This window comes from Vanellus vanellus, assembly GCF_965231255.1.
Source record: "Vanellus vanellus genome assembly, chromosome: 1".
Taxonomy (NCBI): Eukaryota; Metazoa; Chordata; class Aves; order Charadriiformes; family Charadriidae; genus Vanellus; species Vanellus vanellus.
The window spans coordinates 38,403,670-38,428,199 of NC_138905.1; the positions used below are offsets into that span (position 1 = coordinate 38,403,670).

A 24,530-nucleotide genomic window follows, 5' to 3' on the forward strand; every position below is an offset into this window, starting at 1 on the left:
CAAAGTACTTTTTCCCTATGCCATTGCCTGTCTAGTTTGTTTACATTGCAAGGCTCTTCAGGGAAAGAGCTGTCTCTTGCCATTGAGCATGTCCAAGACCTAGTGCACTTTCTCAGTTGAGATCATCTCTTAGGTCCACCATAAATCAAATTATGGGTGGCCTTTACAGTGTGTCTCCATTTAGACTAAGCAAATGAAGTTCTGTTAGAAAGAGTCTCTGGAAAGCAATATAAAAGGCAGCATGGTAAATGTATTCAACTGAATTAGAGTTTTTCACTCTGCTTACACAATCACCTGTACCACAAAATTTGTGTCAAGGGGCTCTCAGTTCTGTGCAGAAGAAATACAATTCATTCAAATAGTCTTACCAGGTCCAGAATCTCTCACCTAATTGAACTGCAGCTGAATGCTCAACTGTGGCTATAGATAAAAGCCTGAATTTGTTTGTTAAAGTCTAATATGTAATAATAGTGGAGTTTAAACGACATGTAAATATGATCTGAGGGCTCCTATCAGTGATATGGGTATAAGAAAGCAGGTTTTTACCTGTTTATCATAGGATCATTCACCCATGCATTAATTTAAAAAAAAAACAAAACAAAACAAAACAAAACACAACACTTGTATTAGCAAATGTGAATGATACTTAATGTAGTGGGGCCTGGAGGATGTGAAATGTTCTGGTCAATGTCAGTTCATGGAATCAGCTTGAAACTTGCAAGATTCTGAGCAGTCTGATCTCTTCTGTGGGTCATGAGAACTGAAGATGCTCCACACCTCTCAGGGATCAGTTCTATGGTGTTTTCCATTATGGTGGAAATAATACCAATTTTGAAGGAAAAAGGAGGTGAAATGAGAAAGACAGTGCCTTGCAAATAGAGATCCTAATAAGATGTTTGTTAATATATACTGTATTGGGTACAATCTCATGCATTCTGAAGACAAATTGTTTTTCCCTCCTGAAAAAGTAGTCTCTTTTTAAGCTATATGTCACTCCCAATATGCCTGAATTTACTCTGAATCTGTAAATTCCTTGCTTATTCTAGAAGTCCACGTTGAGTCTCCACTGCAGGTCTCCACTCCACCCTTCAAGAAAGTTCACAGAAAGATCTTAAGTACTTCCATTCCCTTTTCATTCATTCCCACTCACCTGAAAATTCCTTTTGCTCTCTTTTCTGGTGACTAACAAAAATTTTCATCTTTTATTTGCTGGAGGCCAAGCAGCTGAGGAGTTTGGGTTGGGGCCCTTTCTTGATTTAGGCAGTGATTAAGGCTGTGCTGGGAAATCAAATGCTGACTCATTAGTTCCTAGACCCTTCTTTGGGTGGACCACTGCATCGATTGTCCTATGAAAAGGCATCCCTTGTTCCTCACAGTGCATTTTATTCTGCCTCTCAGACAAAGTCAAAGGAGAAGGGAGCAGAGTGCAAGGTGGCAAGATTAGTGGCCTCTGCAAGATACTGAAATCCAGTTCCTGGTTGGTTTCTTGTGGAGGAGGGAAGCTCATGTGATACCCTGCTAAATCAGAGGCAGATGATGCAAAATGTGGTTCCTCAGCTAAGGAGTGTTCCCACTTTTTCATCCACAGAGTCTAGCAGCTGCTTGATGTTGGCTTTCCAGTTTCACAGCAAAACCAAATCAAACCAAACTAAACCAAACCTAACCTAACCCAACTGCCTGTTTTTGGCTGAGGGAGAAAAACTGCTTAGGATGCTTTCCTTCAGACACCCTGGCTCTCCCTTCCCACTCTGGGAGGAGCCTGCAGCTTCAATAAGGTCAGCAACAACTCAAGACAGCAATAGCATCATTTCAGTTGTGACAGTCTGGAGGTGCTTGGCACTGCTGTGACCTGAACTGAGCCCAGAGGAAATCTAGAGCTGTGTGATTGGGACAAGCACCACGCCGCCAGCCTCATCAGCCTCTGGGACAGAGGAGAGGGCAAGACTCTGGCATTCAGTGGGTGCCCCACCTCATCCCCTGAGCACTACATGTCAGGTGGCTCCTTTGACCTCAATGGCTTATCTATGGGGCAGTCTGCAGCCAAACACCAGGCAAAGAGGACTGCTGAGGTGGTTTTTGCCTGTGTGCCTTGATGAATTTAACAGGACAGGATAGCTATGGTCAACGTGTCCACTCTTTTTTTCATTATTTTCTCACTAACATAAAATGCATTTTCCCGCAATTTTAGGCAATGTCTCATTAAGCATAGTGTCTTTTGTGGCTGAGTTCACATTGTCCAAAATTGCACATCTTCTGTTTTGATTAGCATGGTTTATGGAAATTTGAATAAGAAAGAGGTGCAAGGTGGTTTAGTTTCTTCCCTCTGGATTTGTCAAAGAGAAAAAAAAAAACCTTCACATCTTTTCTGCACAAGATGATGAGAATATCATACAGTATTAGTTGAAACTGGAGGAAAAATTACCTGTTTCATGTCATTAGACTGTACAAAGTAGCCAAGTGATAATTATTAATGACAGAAGATTCAATAAAGATGAAAATATTTCATGTAGTGCTGTAAATTTACGACCAGTAAGAAACCATACAAAAGATCTGTCAGCTTTTACTATTTCACATTTTAGTCTCTTATCAAAACTGATTTCAGGTTTTGTAGTACTAAAAGTATAAGGGAAAAAAGCAAGCTGCTTTTAATCAAACTGGAATGTTCAGTGATCACCATCAAAATCTTTACAGTGTTGATCTGAGTATGAAGCAAAGAACATTAATTTGTCTTTTGTTGACTTAATTTAGTGGCAACCACAGCCTTTAAGATGTAATGGTAGACAAGTTTGTGTCATACCACTGCAACTGCCATTGTACATGTGAACACCCATCTGCTTAGGATTAAGTCCTAAGTCAAAACACCAATGAGGTCTAATGCTGCCAGTTTAAGTCAGACACGATTTGCACTGAGTTTTATGTGGACAGCACGATCAGGTCTTAAGCCAGATGACAGTGAATTAAGTTACAAGGGCTGAAAGTATTTCAGCAAGGAAAGAATTGCATCCCTATGTGATCTGATCAGGAGTCTTAGCAACCTTGTTTTCCATCAGGGCTGAATTACCATTCTCTGTTTTTTGGTATACCATTGTCATGCCCGCCTGTTGTTTTTACAGAGTAAGTGGTCCCAGCCTTTTCATCAGCCATGGTCCAGGTGTCTGAACAATCTTAGATCTGTATGTCCTTCTCCAAACACCATGCCTATCAAAATCACAAAGTCCATATTCTCAGTGTTTAGTTGTTCTGAATAAACCCTGGAGCATCTAATTTAGCACTAGTATTTGCTCTTCTTTACTAGCTGTAGCAAAGGAGGTGCTTTGATTATTTGCATAATATCCTTTTCAGGTTATCTCTGTGTCTAGCTTTCACACAATCCCTGTGTGTCTGTGGAGAAACGATAGCATTTCATTTGGAGGGATATTTTATACAAGCTATTACTATATCAGGGGTGTGGGATCATCTTATCTAACTGTAGCTATCTACCTTAACATTGCCCTCTGAGCTTCATCCAGAGTCAGTTGGAAGAGATAAACATCCTCAGAGGTGTTCATCCCTCTGGATGAAGAAGTTGCTGGAGAAGTCTGGCACTGAAAAACCCTTTTGAACGCCCATCGACTTCAGAGTTAAGTGTGTGACTTTGATTGTTAAAGTTAGGTGGGATTATCTCCATCTGGAATGGATGTGCAGAGAGCTGGGGATGAGTGGGTGTGATCCCCAAGTCACTTTCCACAGCCGCTGCTGTGGAGGCGTAGTGGAAAAAATTCATAAATTTAAGAGGAGAGCTACACAATTGCTCTCAAGTTCTGCTGAGTGTCAGTACACCTGTACACAGGGCTCGGATGCAGCGCATTTATGGGAAGGACAAGTTTACCTGCGATTATTTTCATTCCGTTTCTCCTTGTATGTGTTTTCATTTCCCTTTTCTTTTCTTTTCTTTTCTTTTCTTTTCTTTTCTTTTCTTTTCTTTTCTTTTCTTTTCTTTTCTTTTCTTTTCTTTTCTTTTCTTTTCTTTTCTTTTCTTTTCTTTTCTTTTCTTTTCTTTTCTTTTCTTTTCTTTTCTTTTCTTTTCTTTTCTTTTCTTTTCTTTTCTTTTCTTCTTTTCCTTTATTTCTTAAAAAACCCCAAACCTACTTATGTGCCTCCAGTTATCATTACCCCAGAGAATTGCAGCAATTTTTATTCCTTTCTCTTGAATTAGGAGTAAGAATTCTCAGATGTGAAAAAACTGACAAAATGTGTTTTGTAAATAGATCAGTCACCACTGTTCATCTGTTCACGGGCAGGAAGAGAAATATGTAACTGAAAGAGAGATGGCCTAAAGGTAATGAGAGTGAATCAAAAATGTTGTAAACATATTAAATTTAGCTTCAGTCAGGGCCCAAATATTAAGCTGGTCTTTGGCATGTTTCAGAAAGCATGTGAAATTTTCCAAAAGCTTAGTAGGCAGAGATTTTGCTGATTTTATGTCACTATTCTTAAGCTTTCAGAAAGTCAAAGTCTTTCAGTTTGTGTTAACCATTCTAACCAAGTTAAGGACACCTGCCACAATAAATACAGATGCAAAAACTGAAAGGTGTATTTTTAAAACATTAAAACTTAGAAACAGAAGGGTTCTGTTTCTGCCTCTTACTCTTCGAGGAGGTGGTCACGAGAACAGAATTCCCCTGTTTATATTCTCAGTTAAAAAGTGTTTACCCATAAAATTTATGTTTTTTTGAAAGTGCTCATATACTCACTTCCACCCTATTGTCTCCCATTGTGTCAGTGATTTTTTTTCCCCTGCCACACAGTCTATACTTAAAATATTTAAAAGGAGTCCCAGGAATATGGATTTGCAGAGTGATGGGATTAGGGTGGTCAATCATCAGCGCTGATAGAATATCTGGAAAATGATTAAGACATATTTAGGTTGAAGAGTGGTGGAAAAAATGTGCTTGCAAATAAAAACTAATCTGCATAAAATACTGTGTTGAGGGTATTAGGGCTCTGGAAACAAGTTTAAAAGGCAAGAGGGGAAGATACAGCATTTCACTGAAATTTCACCCCTCCCTGCTTTCAAGGATAGTAAGAAATCCCTGATTGAAAGATTATTGTCAGAGCTGGTCATGAGTTAGTATTAGTGTTAGACTGTGGCAAAATGAAGTTACGTTGACCATCACTTACCTGATTAACTGGCTTTGCTGGAGAAGAGAACTACAGCAGCTCTCTTTTTAATCATTCTATTTTCTTTACTATCTGCATGTCTGAGACTCTTCCCTTGCCCCACAGTGATGGCAGATCTCGGGCATACCTGGATCTGTGTCATTGTGACTGTATGATTAAACAGGGCTGCATTTTTGCTGTTGAAGAACAGCATGATGTTGAAACTTGTGCCAGCAGCTGCTTTCACTCCTTTGATTCCAGGCATCACAGTATAGATCCTATACAAAGTAAGTCCCACTCCTAAAAAAACAGAGAAATATACATAGCAGAACTCTAATTTTGACTTCCTTGCTCTAGTCTCTGTAAAAGTAATTTATTTAATGATATATTAACATAAGTTTTCATGTTCCCCTTTGCTTTCTCACACAAGGAAGGTCTGTGCCCAAAGGACCTACTCCGGGCCAGGACTTGTAACATACCAGTGAGACTCCCCAGTGGGACATGCCCCCTCCTGGGCTTCTGTTTCTGTGGAGGAGGGATTGAGTACCTGACCACCTCCCCATCTCCTGTGAAGACTATGCACAAATCCAAGTTTGAGACCCATGCTGTCACTCACCTAGGGTGCCTGCTAGTATGGCACCCAGAATGGCAAGGCAATTTGACTGTATCTGCGTGGCAGTGAGGACCTAGACCTTCATCCAAGGTCTTGTCCTTATGCCTTGACCTTAAGGTGATCTGATCTTCCTTCATCAGATCAAGAAAGGAGTGGACCATACAGACTCTGTCCACCTCCCCACCCCCCTCATTCCCACAGCGAAGGGGGTTATTGGGAAACTTCGGAAGCTGAAACTCATGAGATTTCCACTGGCACTTTGCCTCTGAGAATGTTTTTACTTATCCAGAAATGATTGAGCTTTAATGAGTTTCTCATCATTTGTACGAGCAGTAACAGTATATTTCTTCCGCTCCTCTGCCAATAGCTTTTGCATATTTTTTGAAATTTTCATAAACTGTATTGGCCAGTGCCAGGCTTAAACCTTGCACAGATGGGGTTGGACAATAACATTAAAATGCCTAAGTAATCAAATGTATTATAGCCTGCAGTTCTGCTTTAACATTTGGATAGGAGTGTGTTACTTCCTCTTTAAAAACATAAAGGTGGTTTGTTAAAGAAGCTGAAAGAATAAGGCAGAGTGTTCTTCGCATTCTTAAAGATTAATAAATGAAGGGCATTCAGTGTCATCTTCAGTGCAATGTAAAGAATAATATTATCTAAGTTATGCAGACAGTCTACCTTTAATTCAGGCTGTGTTTACAGGTACTTCCCACCCATATCCCATTAGTTCAACGTTATGGTTTATTTGTGCAAGTCTGTTTTAAAACTCATGAATGATGGGGAATTAGAGAGTTACAGCAGTGATAGCAGGTATTTAAAAAAAGATTCAAAGCAAGAGTGAAGAATGCCACGCTCTCAGGAAACAAACTGATACTTACTGAAGCCCATGCAAATATTTAAATGATCTAATAAAGGTCCATGAAGAAAAAAATAAGAAAAATAGTCTTGTGGGATGGGCATAGGAAAGTAGATTGTTAAACACAGGGACAACAGAAAGACACGCTAGTACAAAGCTGCAAATGAAATTATTGTTTGCCTTGCTTACCCAGTTTACATATTTGGACGAATGTATACAGACTTTGCTATACATCCTTACTGTAGAAAGAAGTAAAATGTTCAAATAGAGGAGGCTAAAGTTAGTCCTAGAGGCTGGGGTAGCCACAGCTAGAGGTGTGAGAACAATAGGATTTTTTATTTGGGGACCAAACCTGTATATGGAAACAAGGTTGGGGACTTGTGTGTCCAGGAAAGTTTGCTTTAAGTTGGCAAGCAGAAATAAAAGATTTTAGTTTTTTCAATGTATTAAACTGGGGCAGGGTGTATACCCCTCAGATTTTCCAACATAGATTGATATTGGAAAGTAAACATTTCAAACAAAGGCTTGAGCTGTATACTTTCAAAATGAAGAGTGGAAAACAGTTGAGCTCTTTGAATTTTATACAAATTCTCCAATCAAAAATTTTTACAAAGTTTGAGAATTTTTCAGAAAGTTTTCTAGACCCCTAAAGATTGTAGCTTAAGGCAATTTTATTATTTAGAAAGAAATTAAAAACAAATTCCCAGACCTGCCCTCAACTCAAAACTCAGGCCCCATTTAATTGGATGCTTAATTACTGGCACCCACAGGTTGGTTTCCTAGATTGCCCAATCAGCCAGCTGTGACGGCCTTTCTTTTCGGTGCTGCCCTGGTACAATGCAGCTGAAACCCCTCTGTGACCCCTGGGAATGCCAACAATAGAGATGATCAGTCATTGCACACACAGCTCTCCAAAGGATGATCACTTTGTTTCAGGTCTTTCTAGAAAACAAGTCATGGTTTTGCAAGTATTTTAGACTTAACATTTCTTAGGGTGTAGATTAAAAATGTGTTAGTTGGAGTAACTTTGAAACAAATATTACACCTGGTGACAGCAATGCTGGACACTGAAGTATCAAGAATTGATTTGAAAGTATTGAGAATTGATTGAAAGTTTTGCTACGGAGGCTGCTTTGAATACAACAGAGTAGGAATTCTTCCTCTTCCCCACTTCACCTCCCCCCTGAAAAATACACCAAATCAATGGGATGATGCCTTGTGCATCATCATGTTTCATGTCAAAATGTACAACCGTTTTAATCTGGTTGAAGGTGAGACCCTGAAGCTGATGTCAGTTATGGCTGTGACGCTGATGTCAGATATGGCCTGTACTGAAAATCTGCAGGTCATTAAGCCGCCTGCAAAGGAGGGAAGTATGTTTTTAAGGTCCATTTTGGAATGTGGGTCTGTGGTCCTCAGGTCCTCAAGTTTTTGCTCTAAAGCCAGAAGCTGCAAGGCTTGGTTGGGTTTTCTGTGAGATGCTTTATGGACTGTTGCTTGTGGCATAGGAACCAAGTCATTTTTCAGAAACTGATTGTGCTGTTGGCTCCGTGCTTTTCCTGCAGAGATTTGGACTGTATTTTACCTCTTTAGTGGTTTTATAGGAAGGAATCCTATTGAGAACACCTGGAGTGATACAATTACAACATGAGCATTTAAAACCATGGGTATGCCTCAGCTTCCAGGGGAGCTGGGAAGAAGTCAGGGAGCACATGAAGATTTTTTGGGCTGACTGCAAACTGTTCAGGGTACTAGATGCCCTTTGAAATTCAGTGGAGGTTTGAGCTTAGAACAGTCCCCTTTAGGCAACCAAAAGCAGACCTCTTCTGCTAAGGCTAAGATTGCTCTGCAATGTGTGTTGTTTTGGTTGCAAGCTGATGAACATGTGAAGGGTAGAGAGGGATAACCCAGCAACCTCCAGCATTCCAGTCCTTCCCTGTCCTCGCAACTTCCATTGTTGTGATGCTGTTAAATCCGCTTTGCCCGCTCAGAACTTAAGTAAACAGACATTGTACTTGTGGAGAGTTGTGTAGCATTTTAAAAAAGGTCTGAGCTTGTTGAATAGAGTTGGATCAGTACTGGGGTAGCTTGGTGTCAAAGGTTAGATTTTGTTATATCCAAGATAGGGTTGGGAACTGACATACTGTAGCTCTTCTTGAGTGATCTGGTATTTTTTAAGTGCTCACAGCATGCTTAGGGACTGAAAAGTACAGTATGTTTCTGTCCTCTTGCTGGAAAGTGCATCCTCTGCTACCTGCTCTCTGACAAAAAGATTTAATCTAGATAATAACCCAGGTAATTTATTTTAAGTTCTAAATGCGCATACTTTGCCTTTTGTAATGCTGAGACTGAGGAGACAGAGGAGATCTTTGGAACAGAGGGATTACAGGCTTATTTGAATTATAAAGGCACTGACCTCAAGCAGCCTTTTAGTCAAATCTGTCGTTCATGTGGTCATCTTATAATCATGTTTCTGTAATATTAGTGCAGAGTCATAGTGTCAACGCTGAGTTCAAAGGTTTACCTTATTCTAGCAGTTTCTATCAGTCAGGGATATCACAGTGAGTCATCCTTACAGCCCTTGCCTTGTATTCTCACCTTCTGCCTTTCATTGCCTCCAGTAGTTGTTTAACCTCTCAGTTAACTGGTTCAGCTTGCCAGCCCAGTAAAAAAAGCTGAATAATTTTCTGCTAGTGTAGTGAATTGAACTTTCTCCCCACAAATGGACAAGCACCAGAGCTGGTGAATGGTGAGGAAGCAGCAGGACCACAACAACTGAGAACGGGGGCAGGAGAAGGGCAGGAAGCTCGTGGATTGCTTCAGCCATCTTGTGACACCTTCCCCTAAGTCTGCCTTGCTAAAGCTTCTCCAATTTGCATACAAAATATTAGAAGTTGATTAGAACAGAAGCCTCCCATGCATCTCCCATGGGACCTCCTGACTAGCAGGTTACTGGCTGTTCTGGGTTGAGTGGGTCTTTGGTGAAATGAAGCCATCCCTATGAAAACGTTTGTTTCCAGCATGTCATGTTTCTTTTATTTAAAAACCTGTTTTTATAGAAGATTTCCTACTGAGCCCTTATCAGGATTTTGTATTTTGCCTTCTCTAGTGAAAGTCTCTGTAAGACTTTCCTTTTAAAATGAACTGCAAACTTGTCTTTCAAACCTAAACAAAACCTCTGTACAGCTCCTTCCCAAATCTAGTCTAACCAAGGCTACAGTTCCTTGACTTCACACTCTCAAGCACACACTGCCTGGGAGGAAGCTCAGACACCCAGTTTGCTGCCTTTTTGAGTGAAAAAGAAAAGAAAGACATATTTCCAGCAGTGTAAGAAAAAACTAATGAAAAGAAGAAAGAAATTGGAAAGGCTGAAAATGAGAGGTTGGGCACATAGGGTGTAAAAAGCATTAAACCAAATTAAAATCTCTACCTGCAGCTACTTTTCAACTTATCTGTTCTTGCTTACTGTTGTTTGATGTGGACTATGTTTCTGCTGGTTAACTTCTGTTTTGTTAACAATTCTTCTTCCAGTCAAGCCTGACCTACCTGTATCTCCTCACTTGCTTCATCCCAGGGCTCTCTTGGCAGAAGTTTTGTCAGTAAGAAACCAAATAAGCAATTGTGTGTATGGGGTGTGAATCAACTTTGCTTCAGTAAGTTCAGAATACCTTGCAAACCCGTTCAGCGCTATTCATGCAAGGTGTCAGCAGAGTTTACTTTTGAAGTAAATATTAAAGTGAAATGAGGTACAGCACTGTCTTTGAATGCATAGCGTTATTTTACACCTCGTTAGGTCTATTTTTCCTACTAATACAGCAGTGGCAATTGGACAAGTAAAAGACTGATGGGATAAACAAAAGCGGTGTTCCTTTCCTGAGTGTGCCAAATCCATTCTGAAAATGTGGCATTAAAAAAACAAAAGACACCAAACCGCATGGCAGAAGTCAGGCCTCCCGAGGAAAACCTGCACTACAGCAGTTTGCACAAGCTTGTGCATCTCTTTATTTTATGTTTCAGATCCTTCTCTCCCTTGACATTAGAAGGATCTGTGTGCAGCTAATTTGCTGTTTTACTTAGAAGATTTCCTCAAGGAAATATGCAAAATGGTATTACTGTGGTTGTATTTTTTTTCTGCTTTTGAAAATTTGAGGGTTTTAGAAATGTTGAAAAAAATTGGTCTTGTTACTTAGCAAGGCCTTTATTAATCTCTCTTAAGTAACAACACTTGCACTTGTTTTGGGCCCACTGGTCCCAGCACAAGCTTATGCTGCTGCAATTATCATGGCGGAACTGTCCCGAGCGTGTGTCTGAGATGCCCTGTAAGAATAAATTGTGTAGGGGAGGAAACTTATCCTTACTCACAACTCCACACAAGCTGCTGACCCCACGTCCAAAAGATTTAAGAGTATTACAATAACTGATAGTATCAAGGTTGCTCTTTTTAGGGTTATTGTACAGTGAATGGTTCAAGTGATATCTCCCATCAGTACCTGAATTATGTTTCTGGCATCAGCTAAGTGTGAGTGAACCAGCACAAGAAAGGAGCCACGGCGTATGAGCTGTTCCACACAAAAATGTGCACAGCTTTCAAGGATGCATCAATACTGTTGTGGATTTAGTGATGCTCTATTTTGACCTAATAATGATAATGCTATTGCTTTTGAATACCCCTTCTTCTTTTTTCCTGTAGAAGAAACTTTGCAGTGTTACCCTTTCATACTCTGTTTTTCTTGCCTGCAAGAGTAAGATTTAGCTGCTGATACAAGATTCTAAAAGGCTTGGGGGCAACTGAGTGAATTAAACATTCCTCTTCCAGCTGCTGCTGTTCACAACACTTTTGACAGTTATAATACATCACACATTCTCTTGTCTGTTTAATATAAACAATTAGTATTTTAAGTGGAGTCCAGAATCAACCCCAAATAGGAGGATTTCAGACAGGCAGTTCAGATAGGAAACTAAGCAGTGTCCTAAATTTATATAAAAGTAGTTTGCCGTCAGTTCAACCTATGTTGTCTACTGCAGCACAGTAGACTGTGGAGGCTGAGAGACGAGTGGCTTGTCTTGTGGGGATGCAGGCTTCATTTTTAATCTCAAAATTATTTTAGCACAACTTTTTATCTGAAATTTTTAGTATGAAATATAAAATGAAGGGGAAAAAAATCAAAATTAGAATAAAGTACTTTTGTTGTCATATAATGCTTTTTTTTTGTATAGTGAAACTTTTTAGTTAACCCAAGACTAGTTTTGAAGGAAAGCTTGTTTAAAGAGAATTCTCCCTTTTCTTTTTTCTGTTCTGGAATGAAGACATTTGAAATCACAAAACTCATTAAAACAAACAAAAAAATCTGGCTTCTCTATCGGTGTACTTCCTTTGACCTGAAGTAACAGAAGGGGTTTAATGCAAACTTAATTTTAGTATAGAAGCAACATTGTAAGAATAGTAGCAATCTTTGTAGTTTTAGGAATTCTAACATCTCTACAAAGAGCAATTTGCTAAAAATTATTTCTTAAATGAGAGAATTTTTAATAAAAAGGTTATAAACTGAAAAAGCTTCTCACTCTTTACGAAAGGCATCCAGGACAAGATACTATACATATGTAAACACGTTCTTTCTTGAGTCTAGACAATGCATGACTTCATAACAGAGAGGAGGTAACATTCTGTATAATATTGCTTCACACAAGTGGTCTTGAAATTATCTGTACTTAAAATCAAGGCCTATGTGGGCATGAGGATCTCTGGAAACCTGACAACTTTTCTATGTTGACAGCTAAGCACGCACCTCAATGTGAAGCTGGACCAGGACTAGCTATCATTTAGGATTGAACCTTCTAGCTACTATCATGGGTAAAATATCTAATAGGAAGCATTCAGTCTCACTTCTGCTTGCCAGGGAGGAAGCTAAATTTTAGCATATAAACTTTACATCATTGACTTTCCCTGCATTCCTTTGCAGTGGTTAGTGGCTTGATTGCACTGGGCCCTGTAGGGTCTACAATAGTGCAAATAATGAGTCATAAATAAACAACTTCCCAACTTTGTGAAAGGAAGCCAGGCAATTAATTTCTTTTAAATGGAGACTTCATCTAAAACGAAATAGTCCCCTCAGACCCCACAGCAGCTTCTGCAGCCATCAACTCAGTTTGCACCTTTAAAGAAAAAAAGGAGCAGGGCAGAAGGAGTAAAAATGAAAACAGCTTCAGGTTGTTCAATTTCCTGTTTGTTTAAATTTGTCCTTCCTGACATGCAGATTCATCACACTCCTTTCCTGGTGACTACTTCATTAGATTAGTTTAGTTAGGTATTCAGAGGGATTTTTATCTTCTGACTCATAAAATTCTTGTATTCCCCTAAGAATTTCCTGTGTCTGACTGGAATTTTATGTCTTTGTAGTTTTAGCTGGATTCCTTGAAGAAGTTGCTTTCTAAATGACTCTGCTTTTGAGGTCTCCAAATAGCATCTGAGGAGCCAGCTCAGAGCCTGATTCCTGCTTTTCAGGAAAACTGATCCGTGCCACCACTTCACCTCTTCAAATTTTAATCTGAAATTTTTATTTACCTCTTTAAACTCTTCCTTTCCCGACAGTATTTCCCCCTTGCTGCCCATGCCCTTTCCAGGTGTCCACTTCAGAATATTTTTGTCCAGTTCTGAAAATACACCCCGGTGGCTCAGAGTGCAGCCTGCAAGCTGCCCATCAGGTTTTCATCACTCACTTGCTATAAAGCAGAGAGCTAAGGTTACGAGTATATTGGACCATTTAGCAGCTGATGAGAAATGCCTTTGTGTATATCCCTTCCCTGTCTTTTTTTAGTCCTTTCCAAGGAGGGTGAGAGCCAGGTTAGGCTGGAGCCCTGGTGTGTGCTTCTTTGAAGGGTTCAGTGAATTGAAGGTGATGCTTTTTGACATGTGAGCTCCAGAAATGCTATCGAGTGACCGTAGTGCCAGCTCGCCTGCCTACGCGCAAGAGCTTCCCTGGCCTTGGCTCCCCTCCCTGCGCAGAGCGACGGCCTTTCAGCTGCCCTTGGTCATCAGAGCTCGGTGGGACCTTTGAATGTCTTTGAACAGGAGGAAATGAGATGGCAGAATGGCACCGCACTTGTTTTCCAAAAGTCTGGGTGAAAAAGCTGAAAAAATTCTGAAAAAAAAACCCTGGTGACCCATTCCAGTTTTAGCGTCGTTTCTCCCCTCCCAGGTCACGGTGTTTGGCTGTGGCTGGAGTCCGCCGACAGGCACCCCGAAACACAGCTTTAAAACAACCGGCATGTGTATTTATTCGTGAGGTTATTTTCCCCGAGTATATTTGCTTATGAAATCAGCAGGTGGAGACAAGAACAAGGCTATGCGCTGCCGCCGCTCCCGCCCGTCCCGCCGGGCCCTGCCGGCCTAACCCCCCCCCCGCCCTCAGGCGGCAGCCGGCGCTGAGGAACCCCCGGGCGGGCCGGGGAGGGCCGGGCTTCCCCCACCGGCCGGGCCGCTGCCTGCGGCCGGAGCTCCTTCCTCCACCCCCGCCCGGTGCCTTTCCTGACCCTCGGCCCAAACAGCCCTTCCCCAGGCGGTGGGGAAGGGGAGAACGTCCCTCAAACGCCATGGCCAGCGGGCACTTCACAGAATAGCAGGAGTTGGAAGGGACCTGGTCCAACCCCCCTGCCAAAGCAGGTTCACCTAGACAGGTTGGATGGGAATGCATCCAGGCAGGTTTTGAACACTTCCAGGGAAAAGGAGACTCTCCAACCTCTCTGGGCAGCCTGTTCCAGTGCTCTGTCACCGTCAAAGTAAAGAATTTTATCTTCATGTTCAGATGGAATTTTCTGTGTTCCAGTTTGTGCCCGTTGCCTCTTGTCCTGTTGCTGGGCACCCCTGAAAAGAGTCTGGCCCCATCATCTTAACACCCGCTCTGTAGATATTTATAAGCATTGATGAGATCCCCTCTTAGTCTTCTATTCTCCAGGATAAACAGAGCCAGGTCTCTCAGCCTTTCCTCATAAGAGAGATGCTCCAGTCCCTTGATCATCCTTGTAGCCCTCCGCTGTAGTCTCTCCAGTAGTTCCCTATCCTTCTTGAATTAGGAAGTCCAGAACTGGACACAGTACCCCAGATGTGGACTCACCAGGGCAGAGTAGAGGGGGAGGATAACCTTCCTTGCTCTTCTTCCTCTCCCTCCTCCCTCCAAGGTTTTCATTCGGGAGGTATACCCACTTTTGATGTTCAGAGGGTTCGAGCAGCCAGCATGCCCAGCCGCTGGCCTGCACGTCAGGCTTGCTGTGCAAAGGCAGCACCCAGGCTGCTGGGGCCATGCTGAGCACGGGCACTGCACCCTGGCTTGTGCCCCAGCAGTGGAGTCGGGATGCCTGTTCCACCTGGGCTGTGGGACAGCTGAATGGCCCAGAGGAGGAAGCTCAGGGAAACATGAATACAAAGCAGCCCTCTCTCAGTGTTAGAGGAGAGAGTATCCAAAGAGTGTCTGTATCTGATGATGTGAACTGCTGCTACGGTTGACCCAGTGCTGTGGGGGGCACTGTGTGATGGAGACAAACCCCCACGAGTAGGGAGAGTTTTCCTTGAGATGCCTGACAGCATCTATTAGAGGACTGCATGCCCACTCCTAGCATCTTCCCTCTCTCCAGTTCTGTCCTGCAGATTGGCCCATTTCCTTTTGCCAAGTCTCTCTAAATCTTCTCTTATTTCTCCTCTTTCTTATTGTATCAGGTTTCTTTTCCAAGCCAATTACTCCTTTTTATGTATTTCTATACCTAGAATAGCGTAAAAGAAAACAAGACCCTGAAGTGAGTTGGATGTTTATAAACCAATATTATTTGTCTGCGAAAACATGTAGTGAGTATAATTGACTTCCACTGTGACCATTCGTACTGTGCCTAATTGCAAATGCTCTTAGCTGAGGTTGAAAATGACTTCCATGTCTTGAGCAGTTTCTGTACGGTACATTTGTTTTGTTTAAATTATTTATTCAAGTAAAAAATATAATGGAAGGCTAATCCAGAAGAAAAAGACGAAATCAAAGACATGGTCATGTAAGGAATAGCACGGGCACTGGAACAAATAAAAGACCTGTGGGGAGCTGATGTGTACAGCAGCAATGTTAGTGCTTGGTCAGTCTTTGGGTGATTCCAGCGACAAGCTGGGCTTCCCCAGCAGAGCATTAAAGGAGAACAGCTTCTCATGAGATCATCTTTAAGTAATTGGTTATTTCTTTCCTTGGACTGTGTCACCGGCTACATAGCATGGCTGTGAAAAGTTTTCCTTTGAAATCTTTCTTAAAAAAAAATATGGGGTTTAGCAGAAAGGGCATGCTTTGCTTTAGAAACCGTAACAGAAAGCAAAACAGAAGGTGAACATTATAATCTGAAATATGAACTTTTCTATTTCAATAGTTTCAGTTTTCAGAAGTTTTCAAAGCACAGCTGAACAGAAATCTTAAAGGAAAAGGAGTGTGTGGGAGTGTGTGTGCACATGTATATTGTTTTTGTCAGGCTTTTCTGTGAAGAAAGGTCTTCTAGTCAGCATTATTACCTACCTCCTTTTGTTTGCATAAGAGGTTGTTAAAAAGATTTAACCCCCCCTCCCCCAACCAACACTAACTCCAAACAGTCTAACCCCGCAAATCATTCCTTTTTTCTTCTTTCAGGATTTTCTGCAGTGCCTATAGCTGTTGCATCCTTTTGTGCATGACGGCACAGTGTTCAACTGAGTGTTGTAGAGACAAAGTCTTAGGCAGAGGGCAATGTAAAGTTACTCTGGGTACCAGGTCCAGGGTGGCAGAAGTACCTCAAAAGTGTTCGCATGAAGCTTCAGTGATCAGCTTCTGCACTTCCCAGGTGAAGGAAGGCTTCGTGGCAAGGTTTCTGCAAGGGCTTGACGAGCCTCTAGCTCATGACAAGATGTTCCTACACCAGGATGAAAATCTTACTCTGGAAATGTATCTATTTTAAGGACTAGCTTAGTGGATAAGCTGTAATATTAGGCAAAAAGAGGAGGGGTTTGCTCTCCACTGCTTCATGGTGGCATCAGAAGGAGCCATCCCCCACCTTCCTGCAGAGTCTTGTCCTGTGGCCAAGAGGCCCTTACAGCAGACCTGGTGGTTTGTGGCTCTGTCTTCACCCTGCTGTTCAGTACTCTGTTCTGTCAACCTTTGGCAGACATTGCCATCTGCTAACTGCCCCTGTCTTGGCCCAAATCCTGACAAAAGCTTTCCTTGATGGGCAAGAATATGATGTCCCTTAGTTATTTGTGACCAAATTCCCTCACCAAGACATCTCATTCAATATCTAAAGTAAACAGAAGAGAAGGGGCCTTTGCCTTTTTTTGGTTTTAATCAGTGTAATAACTCTTTCCCTCATTTCAGAACTTTACAACTGCAAATGAGAGCCTGTTTGTCCAGCTGTAATGAGGAGGGTGCTTGTCTACTAGAGCACTCAGTGCTGGAGGCACTGTAGAAGGAGGCTCGGCCAAAGGAATATAACTGCAAAAGGAAGACAGGGCAGGCTACGCTTTTTTGAATTAAAAATAATTCTGTCAGAATTCAACGTCTGTAGTTTCAGTTTTAGCGTGTGTAACTGAGTTCTGGCTGCTCTTTACAAACTTTATTTCCAAGACATGCGTAACAATACTACAGGAAAATATTTCAACAAACAAATTGTGTATGTTCATTACTTGAAACACCCCATGACAAATTTTTCAAATATGTACTTCATCTGTGACTGCTGTTCATTTCAGTGCCAGATGCTGATTATTACAAGGTTGCATTTTTTTTTTTACTTTCTCTGTGAACACACTGCATTAGGATTCCAATTTTGTCAAATCACTTCCATTGTAAGCCCTGCCAGCTTTACTGCTCATCCTAATATGAAAGCTTTAGTTATTTTAGTGAAATGCACAGATAACTCATAGGTATACTGATTGCAAGATATTTTGCAATATAAAAATTTGGTTTACCAATACTGCTTTTGGAAGGAAAGCAAAAACATTTATTCGAAGTTGAATGCTTTGGACTGAGGTGACTAGGTCAACAGTAAATTCTAAAAACTATTTGAAACATTTCTTGATGGCATTTTAAAATTATAGCTTAAGGTTACACTGCTTCACACGATTCTGTTTGGTTCCTTTGATGCTGAAGATCTACAGCTGACTTATGTGTAAGATATATTTTTAAAAACATTAGCCATGATTTAAAGTAACAAGAGACACTGTTCAGAAGAGGGGAGAAACCCATCCTTTGGGAGGAAGTGAGTTAGGTTCAGTAGTTTTGTTGAACCTGAACCAAGAAAGAAACCATTAGTAACTCAATCTTTGTAAGAAGGCTTGAGGAAGATCTCACCTCCTGCCCACCTGTTGATTTTAGCAGCAGCCCAGACATTGGAGGTGTCAGGATTGTTATAGAGGAAAGCTCTAAAACAGCCAGCTTGTATTTAGCAGTATTTTAGAGCACAGCGAAAGGACTAAGGAAGCAGCTAGGGCAATAGCGGTATTGTGATTCAGTTATTAATTACTAAAGAGAGCAGACTCCATGCTTTCATTGCTCAAGAGACATCAGGGGCAGTCTTGTTCTGAAAAATTCAGATATCAAATGAAATTGTAGATGTGAAGTTTCAGATCTCCCTTTACAATCAATTTAAACAAATATAAACTTCTCTCACTAACAAAGAAATAAATCTGGATTGCATATGCTGTTTCACAGTAAGTTGTTTTGATGCTCAGAGTGCTGTCGTGAAAGAAAACAAATACCACCTTTATTTATGGCTTTCACTTTTTTATTTCCCAAGTGAGAAACATAAAGAAAAAAACAGATGACGGTTGTCTCATAAAAGCTGCTAATTAAGTTCAATTGTTTTGTAAAGTTCCCTTCCCACACTGTTCTGTCAGAGTGCTATTTGCCTGCTGCCGTAGCCCAACTTTGCTGGTAGTGTATTAGGGATAAGCCCTCTCTTTACTTTTCCTTCCAAAATTGTTTCATTTTGTCTTTGTCTCCCCCAACCTAGCTACCACTCCGACACTCTGCATGTTCTGCTGAAAAACACTACCATGTCGTCCTTCTTATATCTGGATGGTGCTGGACTCACTGTTTTCTTTCCAGTGGAATACATATCTAGTGTTAAGTCGTTTGCTGGTGAACACGAATGTTTCTGTGCCTGATTCTGTTTCTAGCTACATTTGGGTAAATTAGATGAACCTCCACGCAAAGTTGTGTTACCTGATGGTAAAATATTTTTGAGTAAGAATATTTATTGTGCATTCATCATCATGGAGATATTATGAAAAATATCCCAGGATGTTAGGCAAAAAAAGCCCTATATTTGCACAGGCATTCTACATAATAGCAGTATGTCACTTTGTAGTTCTACATTAAACTTGTATGTGAGAAGTTACAGCTGTGGATGCCTGTGTCTTTCAGATTCTGTTTCAATAAACCTGTGAGAAAGAAAAAAGTGAAGGCCCTTCAGCTTTACAGCAGTTTCAAAGCAGAAGCTTTATTACCTTTTTTTTTAATCCTATACGCTTTAGGTTTTTACACAGACATAGCTTCTCAGTGAAGATAAATGATGAGACTCTACCTTAAAAAGCCTTTGGGTTTTCATTAATCCACATTAGGTTAAAAGGGAATCAGAATTCTAAAAATACAGCAGATCAGAGAAACAAGGTATTTTTCAGGTCAAGGTCCTCTTTTCCATCTGGTGCCATTTGGTGGTTCTAACATCTTCCATCTCCCCCTACTTCTCCATCTGTAAATAACTCACTGAAGTAAATGCTTGGAATAATTACAGCAAAGAATGATAAAATGCAGGTTGAACTTAATCTCTTTGGGATCTAAAATGAAAAACATAACTACAGACATCACAGTTATTGAAAAACTGTGGAGGTCTTCAGTTGGCAGGTGTATGAAATGGGAATAATGTCAGAGCATTAGATGCTTTGGGATTGCAATTGTGCAGTTCAAAAAAATGTCAAAAGGAATATTAGTTCAGGATAGGGGAAAAAATAGCCTAGCAGGGCTGATTTTCAAAAGCAACCTACCATTTTGCCTCTGCAAATAATTATAGACTCATATTTTAACAGTTAGATGTCCAAGTGCTTGCATCCATTTATAAGGAAGTTGGAGATCTGTCTACCACAAAATGTGTGCAAACTTGCAAAACTGGAAGGAGGTTCGAGATGCTTCTAAAATTGATCAATCAATCAACAGCTGGGCTGCTTTCCAAAAGTTTATGGGAACAAAATGCCTTTCTTTTTTTGCATGAGGTCAGCATTGCCCCAAGAAAGAGTCCTGGAGTAGCCCATGAGATAAGGTGCTGTAGAAGTTCCTGGGTTAACGTGAAAGAAACAATCTACTTCTGTTGGGGTTTCCTATCTCTACCAGGAATGCATGAAGGGGCATAGACTGTAGGCATACTGTTTGCTGTTGCTGCCTCACTCAGACATTACAACTGCTTTGGCATCTCAACTTAAGAAGGATACAAACCGTTGAGTTTGCCAGCTGTCTGGGACTGCTGCATACTGGCTGCCTGTGTTGTTGTGATACCCACCTTGTGCCAGCTGCCGCGTAGGTGCCCACCTTAGGTGGCTTGTTAGTAATATGGACTTAATCAGAGACCTAGAATAGGAGGTCTGAAAGTGAGAAAGAAGAAGCCTCTTTTGAATGATTTGAAACCATGTGCCCAGGGCTGCAAAAGCAGCATCCAGCATAGGTTACCAAAGCCAACTTTGCCCTTCCTCCCTGTTCTTCACTGTTGCTGCCCAGGACAATACCAGGCTGTCTCTGCTCTCAAGAAAGCATTCTTTGATGAAGAGGCATGAACCGCTGCCTCCTCTTTGCCAAAATAAGGGACCATTAGGAAAAACAAAAGATTTGGTTTTGGTGAGGGGTGAATTTTAGAACTGCTGTGCAGCTTTTACAAAATATTTGGGGGATGTCCCAGAATCCCAGGGAGAATGGGACATGACTCAGTATGTGTGACACCCAGCAGCATGAGATCCTTTCTATTACTCATGCAGGTTGGAGCGGAAAAGATCTGTCAGTAATGTTCGGTTTACACATGGTTTTCACTTAAGTACTTGACAGAAGAAATTTTCATTCCTTTATTTAGTGTATTTTAGATCCAAGAAAGGATACTTGCTGTATATCTGAAAAACTATTCATCACCGTGACTGGCTTATTAACGTACCAGAAATGGGGTCTTAGGACATAGCAGCCTGACTCCCATGTACAGGGTCATCAGAGTGAGCACAAACACAACATACTCTTATTTTAACACCCTTTTATATTGCCAGTGTGATGCAAAGTGATTGTGAAAATAAGAATGAGCTCACTGTAAATGTCTATAACGTGATAAAAATTGCTGACCGTTTCTGTGTTTTACTGTCCCGCAAACTAAACTTTACATTCAAGGATAAAAGAATTCACAAATCTTAGCAGTTCTTCACACACACACATGCACAAAAAAGTGCAAATGTCATTTGAAGTTGTTCGCTCATCTGGGAGACTCCTCCCACCCCCATCTTGTCTCCTGCAATTACCCTTTGCCCCTTCCCTCCAGCAGCTGTGTCTTCCTAGCTGTTACGTGTTACCGTCCATCAAAGGACAGCAGCCCCACTCCTGCTGCCTATCAGACGTGGTGAGCTGGACGTGACAGAGCCATCACCTGGCGAGGGCTGAGTCTCGGCACCAGCATTTGCACAGGGTTTCCTCCAGCACTCAGTCTCTGCCACCCTAAAGGGTTACTGTTTCTCTCTCTCAGCTCAGCAGAAGCAGAAGAGACCCAAAATGGGCTTCTTCCCCACCATTCCTGCAGAAGCATGCCCTTCCCAAGTAGCCAGATAGGATTCAAAGGCAGGCTGAAGCTTTAATGCACAGCTAAGAGTATGCTAAAATGTGGAGGGAGTCAGCCATTTTGCAGCCTGACATCAGGAAAGAGGCAGGTGCCCTGGAGGGCAGGAGTGGAGGAGCCTGGGGACACCAGGAGAAGGAGCCTGGGGCTTGTAAAGTGGAGGCCGCTGCTGGGTCATTCACCACTTGTGAAGACAGAAGGATCATATGAAGAGTCCACAGGGGTCTGGTTGGCCGTCTGCATCACTGGGAGTTGCCTGATGTGCAGGCAAGCAGACTGCTTCTACAGCTTGTTCCTGGTGGTTTTTGAAGTAGAGAAAATGGCCAGAGGCGGCTTAGCAAATATCAAATGGGCTTTCCCCTTCAGCTCAAGAGAGGGGAAACGAGACAGCAGAGGGGGATTGAATGTCCTGGTGAGTTTGGCTCATCAACTCAATGAGCAGTTCACTTGTCTTCCTCTCAAGGTCAGCAGGATGACAGTGTGTCTCACTGTGCCCTTCAGGACCTTTTGTGTTGCAGGGTTTGCTCAGTTTTCAGTCACCCTCATGGAGTTACTGGTTCGTCACAGTAATGCTGGTGCCTGGCCTGTCATGTTACTCAAGAAAAGATGGCTTGACTGAGAGTTAAAAGTCCACAGTGTGGAGGCACAGTCTGTTTCCTAGTTCCTGTCTTAGGGACCATATGTGGCAGTGGTGGAGCCTTTGGAACATGTGTCACATGTAGCATGAACTGACAGCCTAAACTGAAGTCACTCCAGTTGGGTACAAAGGCTACTTTAGGAGGAGTTTGCCTATTTATATAGGTTTCAGATGCCTTCATTTTTCAAAAGTGCATGGAGTGCATCCAAAGCAAATAATTTTTCTGTGGTGAATGGGAAGACCAAAAGGAAAAGTCTGGAGAAAGGAGGATGGATGGTCTTTCTTTAATGTCAAAGCTGACATAAACACGTCTCCTCCAAACCCTTCTCACAAGATAATTTTCTCAGCAAGACACAGATTGCTTCAATCTCTGTGTAGCAGCCTTTGAAGCTTCCCCCTTATTGCTGTTTTGGAGGAATCAGGGTTGTCTTTGAGAATTTCTGCAACTCTGAAGTGTTCCTCCTCCAAAGGCTTTCACTCAATTAGATACTTGGTTGGTCCAAACAGATCCCTCTTTGGAACTGCTCTGCCATCACACAAGGGCAAACTGGTAAGTTGGTTTTGCAAAATTATTAAATTAAAAAAAAAAAAAAGCTTCATTAAAAATATTCTCACCAGCTCTATGTAAGGCCTCAATTTTCATTAGACAGAGGCCCTGCTAAGAAGATGACGAATGGTGTTGGAAAGGAGCCACCAATTAGGAGACATCAATTTTTCTGTCAACGGGATAACTCCTTTTGCAAAACTTGTCATATGTTTATTCCTTTTCTGTTTGTGAAGGTATTTGTTTGGCAGGGATATTTTGCATGAAAGGAAGAATTTATAAATTGTTTTTTTACGGTTGTCATTGATGCACTGTTTTGAGTTCCTGTCTTCTGGGATATTTTCCCTGTTCAGAGTTCTTGCTCCTCAGGCTGTCTCCTGTCTGTAACTATTCTATTTGCAATATTTCTGGGGGAAAAAAAAAATTACTCTACTTACTTCTGCAGTGAGTTCTGGGGTGGAAACATTTGTGATGGTAGTAGGCACCTTGGAAGCATAGGACTTGGGGCTTGCAATGCCTTCAGGTTCCAGGCTTAGGAATGCTACTATATGGCTGTTCCCAAAAAGAAGATAAATGTATTTCTTTCTTAAAAATGTATGCCTGTTGTGCTTGCATCCTAATAAGTGTTCTTCCATATTTAATGGTTTAAGATACAACTGAAGGCATACAGATATTTTTCCAGTTTATACACTTCCATTACACACATTCAGAAAACTCAATAGCTTCCACACCTCCTTTTATTGTATAGGAAATTTTACTCACTTTACTTATGGGAAGCTGTATACATCCTTTATTCATCTGCATGCAGTGATTCGCAGCTGCTGCTATGTTTCTTAATAGCTTATTGCATGTCATTTTATGAAATCATCGGTAGCAAATGCTTAACAGATATTAGAAGAAGAAACAGGGAAGGTCTATATACGTGGGCATGTGTGTAGTACACAGACAGCAAGAGCTGCCTGTGCATGTTATATTTGGCAAGAGACTGAATGAGGAGGACAGATAGCTGGTGGGATTTCAGATGGGCACTGGTAGATGTTGATGTGACCTTAAAGCCTATTGGGTTCTTATGTGGGAACCCAGCTTCAGGAAACGGAGCATATGATGACAGGTTTTTGAGGCGTGGCTGAAAAGTTACAGCTGTGTAGTGGGTATCTACTGGGACATTGAATAGACCTGCATTGTTTTTTTACCTGTGTTGTGGAGTGGGGGAGACTCAGCATGGAATAGTTAAAAGAGTGGAAAGTCATTATTTAGATAATAAGTGGCCATTACTGGTAGATCAGGTGTACACCTCATCATCATCTGGTGTCAGGTCATGCTGCTTAGTGCTCAGCTAGCAGCTGTGTTGAACATAGATGTTAATAAGTGCAATTGTTTTGTCCTGGTTGCAGACTGCATGCAGACCACTGACTAGTATCTAATATAGGCAAAGGTATGACTCCACCTGTCCATGGCTGACCTGAAGCAGTCATTACTCTTTTGAAATTAGACACAATAGTAGTCATCTCACTGCCTCTAATATGTGATGGGTCAGTGTCTAAGCACATCCTTCTGGGCGTGACCGTGCCTTGGTGAAGGCAAAGGTTAAGGCAGGTTTTAGGGCTCTAAACTGCAACGTACCAATTCTTTTTTAAAATACTTTTACACTGCAAAAGCAAAACCACTTGTGTTCCATAAAGTCTCGCTGTTTGTCTTCAGGGTGGAATTTATGTTTTTTTAAACTGATGGTGAGGCTGAATCTGGCTTACCTGAGCAACCACCTTTGTGCCTGAGCTAAACTGCTATGACTGACCACAGTGGAGTGCAGGAATCTCTGTTGAGATGGAAGATGGACAGCTATTGGCAGCTTAGTCCTTGCCTGTAAACAACTTCATATTTCGGGTGGAAATTTTCC

The 24,530-nt window shown here is 41.5% G+C and overlaps 1 protein-coding gene across 1 annotated transcript in view; it reads left to right on the forward strand.

Moving 5' to 3' along the window:
* Positions 1 to 24,530, forward strand: part of MSRB3 (methionine sulfoxide reductase B3) — a gene marked incomplete at its 5' end in the record, with an annotated part of 87,500 nt that overhangs the window by 54,944 nt on the left and 8,026 nt on the right.